General features: G+C 46.9%; 1 long non-coding RNA gene across 1 annotated transcript in view; it reads right to left on the bottom strand.

Moving 5' to 3' along the window:
* Positions 1-1,762: 1,762 nt before the first annotated feature.
* The window catches only part of LOC139668800 (uncharacterized), an 11,115-nt gene continuing 4,658 nt past the window's right edge, over positions 1,763-8,219 (bottom strand). The window contains exons 2-3 of the long non-coding RNA XR_011697126.1: positions 7,407-7,540; positions 1,763-3,304 (exon numbers count right to left, since the gene is read on the bottom strand). This is a non-coding gene — a long non-coding RNA (uncharacterized lncRNA). The remainder of the gene's footprint in view (positions 3,305-7,406; positions 7,541-8,219) is intronic.

The raw sequence follows: 8,219 nt of genomic DNA, 5'->3' as shown, positions 1-8,219 counted from the left end.
CACCTCAGAGGCAGCAAGGATGCGGGTTTGCCTGTGAGTCCATACATAACGCACCCGGGTATATCTGTGTATATACACACACAGACATTTATTTGTAAGTCGGTATGCTGGAGTCACTGTGATCGTTTCTTTCCGTAGTTTTCGTGACAGGAGTGCAGGGACGAAGGCCTTTCCTCTTCTTCCTGACCGTCTCTGAGAGTCAGGGCTGTAATTTATTGAAAAGCATGTGGAAAAGCCAAAGGTTACCGAACGTATACCGGACCTATGCATTAGGAAACATCTGCTGAAGTCTGCGTGGCGTCTAGACACTGAATGATTCCTGTGCTCCGGGGAGCAGCAGGGTAAAGAAACAGAGGGTGCTTCCCTCCCTCCCCGTCCTCTGGCATCAAATATCCCCGGGAATCCAATTCATGGAGCTATATTCTAACCTGAGGTGGCTCTGAGTTGGGCTTTGTAACACTTAAATCAGGTTTCCTCCACCTCTAGGCAGGTCAGCTAGCATTGACCATTTGAGCCTGGGCTTGGGGTTTTTTGGGGGTTTTTGAAAATACAGTGGGAGTACCCTTTCCTGAGCATTTCCACAGACTGTCTCTATCCATTCTGACAGCTTGATAGATCCCAGCCCGACTCTGAATCTCTTCCAGGGATGAAATTGTGCAGCGACAGGGGAAGCCAAAACACACAGGCAAAGCGCTTATCCCACAGAGCTCCCCTCTTCATCCTCAGAGGACTCCTCTGCCGTGCTCAGCTCGGCTCAAGGCGAAATAAAATGTACACAGTGTAAATTTGTGGCTCTCTCCTCAAGAGCTTACGGAGGGGTTCATCTTTTCTAAAATCAGCCCTGTGTTTACAGAAGAGTTGCAGCTGTAAAACGAGGCACTTAATTTCTGTACATCTTCTCCCCGAGGGGCAGCGTTATAGTATGGTAACAGCAACGACATAGCTGAAGCTTATGTTTCGTAGGTGGATGCCAAGGACCTCGGGAGAAGGAAGTGTCATCAGTGCCAGGACAGGAGCGGTGAAGCCGGGAAGCGGCGGAGGGAAGGCGCTGACCTGCTCCCGCAGCGGATGCCCTCGGTTCGAGAGTCGGGAGGTGAAAACGGTGGTGGTTTCGCCTGTCGGGCTCCCACCGAATCCAGCGCTTGATATGAGGAGAGGCAAGGGAAATAAATCATTGGCACGGAAGAGAGAACGGGATGAAAAAATGGTAGCTGCTGGAAGGAAGATCTCTCTTTGCAGTGGCACCAGGGAGCAGGGCAGAGCGTACTGGCTGGCTGGTAACAGTGTAAATGGAAAACGGGATAGGTTTTGCCAGCGAGCAGGGAGAAAGGGCTGTAAGAGAGCTGACTTCCTAATGAGCGCATATAATGTTGTTAAGGGTTTCATCGTTTTATGCTGAAGATACGACTTTTCAAGATACGGTTATCAGCAAGGAGCAAAAAAACATAGAACTGTAGCAAAAATGCAGCCATCGGAAACTGTTCGTTACACTCTGGTAAACATACCCTCATGGTGAAATTGTTGGTGGGGGCGGGAAGTAGAGCAAGAAAACGCATCTTCCTCTAGTATGTGCAGCTCTCTAATTAATGAATTTGACAAACTGAAAGGTCTTTCTCTGGTCCCTGTGACTTGACTTTTGGGTGGGTTTTTTTAACCCAATAAAGATATTCGATACAGGAAAGCATTTGATTTAGATATTCTGAATAACGCAGGTTAAACTCACGTTATCTAGGGATTATCAAGTACTCCAAGAAGTACAGCTCTTTTTCTTCTGTTTATTTTGCAATTGTATATTCTGACGCTGAAATATGCATAATTTTTTACATGTTCAGAGTTATAAGACCAAAGAAACTTGTAGGTGTCATCTGTCAAGAATAATTTTTCGTTATAGCCTGTAGATATAATGTTGTTTTTTTCTATTCATTGTTTGTGCTATTAAAATAAAATCTAAATAAAATTATTCCATTTTTTTTTTGCCTGATCGCCTGTGGACCGTTGCCCTCAACTTCCCCAGTGTCATCATCTTTCAGTCTAAATATTCAAATAAGTATTTAGAAGAAGAAGACGACAGATTAACCTCAAAGTTTCTGTCTCACTCTGTGTATCTCACATGTTAAAACAAGGGCACACTTCGGGCACACACATACAGAAGGGTTAGCTCTTCCACAGCCAGGAGGAAAAATCCTATTTATATTTGAATATTTCTATCACGGCTCTGTATTTGGCAGGAGGGTCTTTTTAATAAGCTGGCCTCCTTAAATTATCCGTAGACTGAACGCTTAAAATAGGATTTGAATTAAACTGTGCTCAGCTCAAAATATCAGAGTCGAACCAACTCTTTCTTTTTAATTATCGATTTCAAAGCTACATTAAGATGCCCACCGTATAGATATTTCTGCCCGAGTAAGGACTTGCCACCATTGTTTCTAAACACGTGTCCCGAGGTATTTGAAAAGAAATCATAACACAAATATCGACTGTGCATTTTCAGCTACTGCTGAGAAAAGGTTTCCAGCAGCCTATGTCAGGCAGAGCAGCTCTCCGGGCTTTAGGGCTAAGCCTTAGGCAAAGAAACTGATTTTGGCTGAGTGTGGGATTGGACCTTCTGCAAATGCAAGCCCAAATGGAGAGAATACTTGACTTCCTGTCATCACTTAGGAGCCTTCCAGGCAGCCTCCGAGGTGGCTGCACCCCCAGGTACCGGGTAGCCACACCAAGCTGTTTGCACCTGCTGCCCACGCAGCTTGCAGAGCTGAGCCCTGCACGATCCGTGGGAAGCTCCCGCAACTTTGAGAAAGGACGGCCCCCTCCTACAGCCTGGGCGTCCCGTAGCCGGTAGGCTGAGATTTTCCACTAGTGTTTAACCTTGCAAAGTAAGAAACCCCAAATTTTAAATTTCGGGAGATCAAAAATTCTCTTGTCCCCAGGATGAGCTGACAGGACGGGAAACATCTGGATTTTCATCCATCATGGCCCACCTGAAGCTGTCACTCCGTCCCATTGCGCCAGTGGTCACAGCAAGTCCCGCTCTTCGTGTCTCTCAATTTCTATAAATATCAGTCTTGCCGGCGCTGCCCCCCGCAGTCTGTCCCTGAGAGGAAAAGTCGACCCGTAGCCGCGGGGTCGGCAGCGCGGCCCCGCAGGTTGCGCGGAGCGGCTGCGAGATGCTGTCGGGGGCCAGCGTGTGGCATCCTTGTCCCGCGGCCCTTCTGAGCCGGTTCCAGAGGCTTCTTGTGTTGGAGGCGGTAGGAGTCCGGGGCGAGAACATGGCAGTTTCTCAAACTCCCTTTGAGAGCCCTCAAACCTGGGTGGAAAAGACGTGCATATGAAATATATGCTTAATTTGTCATAGATGAAACCTGTCTGGGGGAATATAGACACGGAATTACATAACACAGCAATGATGCATTTTCCCTCTTTGGTTGTATAGTTCTTCCTCACTTATATAGTTTCAGAAGCCCCCTCTGAGCTTCTGAGTTGCAAAGAAACCGTTTGTTACCAGACAGAGGCAAAGCAGTGAAGCCTGCCCTCAGAAAAGCGTCTCTCAAGTGTGATCAGGGAAAGACGCAACTAATTAACTCGCGTTTCTGTTTTCTGCTCATTTCTCTCTGGTAATGTCAGCGGTTTGCTGGAGAAGGGGGTGTTTCTCCTCGGGCCAGGCTTGGCTGCGCTCACCAGAAGCGGCAGCCCCTTCCCGCCTGCCGGGTTGCTTCAAGGTTACCCGATACCTTCACGAAGTCATGCAGAAAATCCGGCTCCCGAGGTCCCACGGGACCGAGTCAAGCAAGAAAATAAGTGTTCCTCATTTTATTTGGATTAATAAGAGTGACACAACTGCCGCAATGGTGGAAGGGTCAGGCTGAAGGCAGAGGAGCTGCTCTCTCGATGGGTAAGTGCAGATTTTTGAGTGAAAAACTGGAGGAATAGTGAGAAAGGAAGGAGAGGTCCTTCAGAGTTGGGGGAAACCCCTCTGCAAGCCTGGAGTGACAACAGAGCATCCCTGATGTTATGCGGGAGGTCGGCTTCAAGCCACCTCCATTTTACAGCAGCATCATTTCCTTTGGAAGGGCCAAGAGCTCAAAACAAAAAAACCCAAAACCCTCAGGGCAGACGTGCTTTCTCTTTCTCTTCTCGCCAAGCTACTCTCCATCATTTATAATCGGTCTGTCTAATCAGGAAAGTCCCACATGACTAAAAGTTAGCCAACATGATGCCTATCTACAAGAAGGGTCATAGGGAAGATTCAGGGAACTACAGGTCTGTCAGTCTGACCTCAGTGCCAGGAAAAGTTATGGAACAGATTAAGTGTGATCACATGGCACATACAGGATAACCAGGGCATCAAGCTCAGCCAGCCTGAGTTCAGGAAAGGCAGGCCCTGCTTGATCAACCGATCTCCTCCTATGACCAGGTGACCCTAGTGGATGAGGAAAAGGCTGTGTATGTAGTCTGCCTGGACTTCAGTAAAGCCTTTGATACTGTCTCCCACAGCATTCTCCTACAGACACTGGCAGCCCATGGCTTGGACATGTGCACTCTTTTCTGGGTTAAGAAGTGGTTGAATGTCTGGGCCCAGAGAGTGCTGGTGAATGGTGCTACATCCAGTTGGTGGCTAGTGACTAGTGGGGTTTCCCAAAGCTCAGTTTTGAAGCCAGTTCTATTTAATATCTTTACTGATGATTAGGACAAGGGGATCAAGTAAGTAAGTCTGGGAATGATACTAAGTTAGGTGGGAGCATTGATCTGCTGGAAAGTAGGAAGATTCTGCAGAAAGATGTGGACAGGCTGGATTGATGGCAAAGGCCAACCCTATGGTGTTTAATAAGGTGAAGTGCTGGGTCCTGCACTTTGGTCACAACAGCCCCATGCAGTGCTATGGGCTGGAGAAAGAGTGGCTGGAAAGTGGCTCAGTGGAAAAGGACCTGCAGATGCTGGTCAACAGCTGCATGAACATGAGCTATCAGTGTGCCCAGATGGCCAAGAATGTCAATGGCATTGTGGTTTGTATCAAAAGCTGTGTGGTCAACAGTACTAGGGAAGTGACCATCAGCAGCAGCAGCACTGGTGAGGCCACACCTTGAGTTCTTGTTAAGTTCTGGGCCCCTCACTACGAGAAGGACATTGAGTTGCTGGAGTGTGTCCAGAGAAGGACAACAAAGCTGGTGAAGGGTCTAAAGAATAAGTCCTCCAAGGAGCAGATGAAGGACCTGAGGAGCTGTTCAGCCTGGTGAAAAGGAAGCTCAGGGGAGAACTTACCACTCTCTACAACTACCTGAAAGGAGGCTGTAGAAAGGTGGGTGTTGGTCTTTTCTCCCAGGCAACTAGTGACAGGACAAGAGGAAATGGCCTCAAGATACTCCAGGAGAGGTTAAGGTTGGATGCCAGGAAGACTTTTTTCATTGAAAGGGGAGTTAAGCATTGGAACAGACTGCTGGGGGAAGTCACCATCCCTGGAAGTGTTCAAGAAACAACTGGATGTGGTACTTCGTGCTATGGTTTAGTTGACACAGGGCTGTTTGGTCAAAAGTAAGACTTCATGATCTTGGAGGTCTTTTCCAATCTTAATGATGCTATGATTTTATAAAAAGTTGTTTAGCTAGAGAAGGGGTCCCCCAAGGTACACAGAAGTGTGGCAACAGGTAGAGAGGTCTCCTGTCCTGGCTGGGAAGTAGACGTGATCAGCCTCCTGACTTCTCAGGAAGCCTTTCATTGCCCAAAACTGCTTAACATTTGTTTAACTGAATGTTTGTGAAGAGGTAAGAGAGAGGCAAACTCTCCCTGTTAGGTGCTGTGTACCTCAGAGACTTTCAGTCCCCTACTCATATCCCAGCAGAGGTCCCCAGTGGAGTCACTCTGGGAACTTGGTCTTTGCTGGAGACAAAGCCCTTTCCGATGAGACACCTGCTCCATGTGAGGGCCACCCAGTGTCTGGCCTGCAGATTGATCTGCATGGCTCCCAGGGTTTGAAGGACAGCCTGAATACTCATATCAGCCTGGGCCTGGTGGGCTGCTCACGATCCAGACTCACACACCAACTCCTGCATGGAAAGACTGAGCCATCAGAGTGGATGATGCATTTCAAGCTGACCAGAGGAGAAAAACAAATCAAGCCAACATAACATTGAAATGCTACTTGTGCTGTGTGTTTTACTGAGAGGAGCTGGGGTTAAATGACAGTGTCTGTGAACCAGAAAGGAAACCCCTTTGAAATAACAGACTACTGTGTGGGAATGCTGATGATTTTTAAAAATTATTTTAAGCAAAGGTCAATAGGAGGTGGCTGAACCATCTATCCTCATCAAGGAGTTCTTACAACAGAGCTGATGGTTTTCATAACATCTCTGTCTCCTGTTATTTATACTCATGTTGTAAACTCAGGCCTCATTATCCTAAATTCTTTCCCTCATCTAATGAAATTATCCTGAATGTCTTCTATGTAAAATATCAAATGGTTGCCTCTGCAAGAGTGCGTTTCCTGTGTGTGTGTGTTGAGAGGGGAACTGTGTGTAGGGGTGCTTCAAATAAATTCTCCAATATAAATCCTTTGCCCCTGAAATTGTCAGTCAAAACCAACAGGATCCTTATGCTGAGATGCACTACTGAGGGGCTGAATTTTTATTTCATATGCATAAGCATTATTTGTGGATACTTCCTGCTGGTTTAACATGGGGTCACATCCAGGGTCACCACTCCTCCAATCCACCTCCCCTGTTGCAAAATATAGCCTAGAAGACCACCATTATTGGGAAAAATATCAGACAACTGTCACATTACCTAACTTAGCGAAATCATAACAAAGGCTTCCATTAGAAGTGACATAACATAAGCTGGAAGGGGTTTTCAATTCCACTTACACTTCTTTTCCCCTTCCTTCCATGAAATGTCTCACATTCTCAGTATGTTTTGTGGAAGCTTGATTAAAGTCAGGAAATCTGGTTTTGTACAACTCATTCATTTCCTGAGGGGATATTAAACAGCAGAGGGCAAAAGAGAATGCTTATTGTCAGATCTGTGAAAATATATGTAGCGTTTTCAGTTATTAGATAAATATGTAAACATGTGAAAAACCTGAGAGTATCAGTAGAGACTGTTTTTTGTGTGCAACTAAGGGAAGGAAATAAAGAAAATATTGTATTTCCTATTGTGGAGGACGACCCAGGAATAAAAATCTGACTGCGTATCATCCTATTTATCATGCTATTTATAAGATGTGGATTGGAAGAAGCATTTATTTGGGGAAAAAAAAAATTACCCAACTATCCTGTATATATTTATGTCTAGCAATGGACTACTGAGTATATTCAATATGTTTGTCACGGGTTTTATTAGGGGGGGTTGGGAGGGAAGAGATCAGCAAGAGCTGACAGACAATTTCATCTCACAAACACGACAAAGTATAATTTCACCTGCAGGTTCTTGGCTGCAATTTTTTCATCCTATATCTGGATGTCCCTCAGAGCAGCAGCCAGGTCCAAGGCTGAGCAGGAGACATCAGCACACACAGCAGCACTGTACATCTGTTTCATGAAATCTTCGTTTGCTTGTTTTGACAGAAACACAGTGAGAGGACATGGTAAATAAAGCGGTCCTCTACACAGCTCCTGGAACAGAAAGGCTGCAAAGCAATGTCAAGAAGAAAAAGCTCTGTCCTGTCTGCCCCCTGCCATGCTGCTGCCCAGGAAAGCACCTCCTAGCTGGGCCTCCAGGGAGATGAAGCCACAGCGGCATCTATGTTCTCCAAGAAACATAGGAAATCACACACAGTCATCAACCCCCCTGCGCTGTGGCTCCATACCAGCCACAGGACTTCTGGCCTGGCAACAGGCAACCCCAGCATGCCCCAGTCAAGGAGCCTTTGTTCTTTTGCTCAAGGGATGCTGCAGGGTTGGGAAGGACCCCTCAAAGCACTGGGAGCCCCCTGGGTGCCAAGCTGCAGGGAGGATCTCCAGCATGGAAGGATGTCCTCTTGTAGGGCACCAAGAGGATGGCTGAGCAGGTCAATGTGCACCTCAGGGAATCCTTTCTTCTCTCTGGGTCTGTGGGACAGGGAGGGTTTCCTCCTCCACAACTCTGGTACTGGTGTGGTCTGTTGCAGTACTGTGAAATGGGATCATGCAATATGAGGTTTGCCTTGCTGGGAGGACAGTCTGGGAGTGAAGCTGGCAAAACTCTGGTGCCAAGTGCTCCCATTCCAGCAGTGTTAGACAATCCCTGCTGTG

The sequence above is a fragment of the Pithys albifrons genome, chromosome 2 (assembly GCF_047495875.1).
Source record: "Pithys albifrons albifrons isolate INPA30051 chromosome 2, PitAlb_v1, whole genome shotgun sequence".
Taxonomy (NCBI): domain Eukaryota; kingdom Metazoa; phylum Chordata; class Aves; order Passeriformes; family Thamnophilidae; genus Pithys; species Pithys albifrons.
This window is presented reverse-complemented; position numbering and strand designations above follow the sequence as displayed.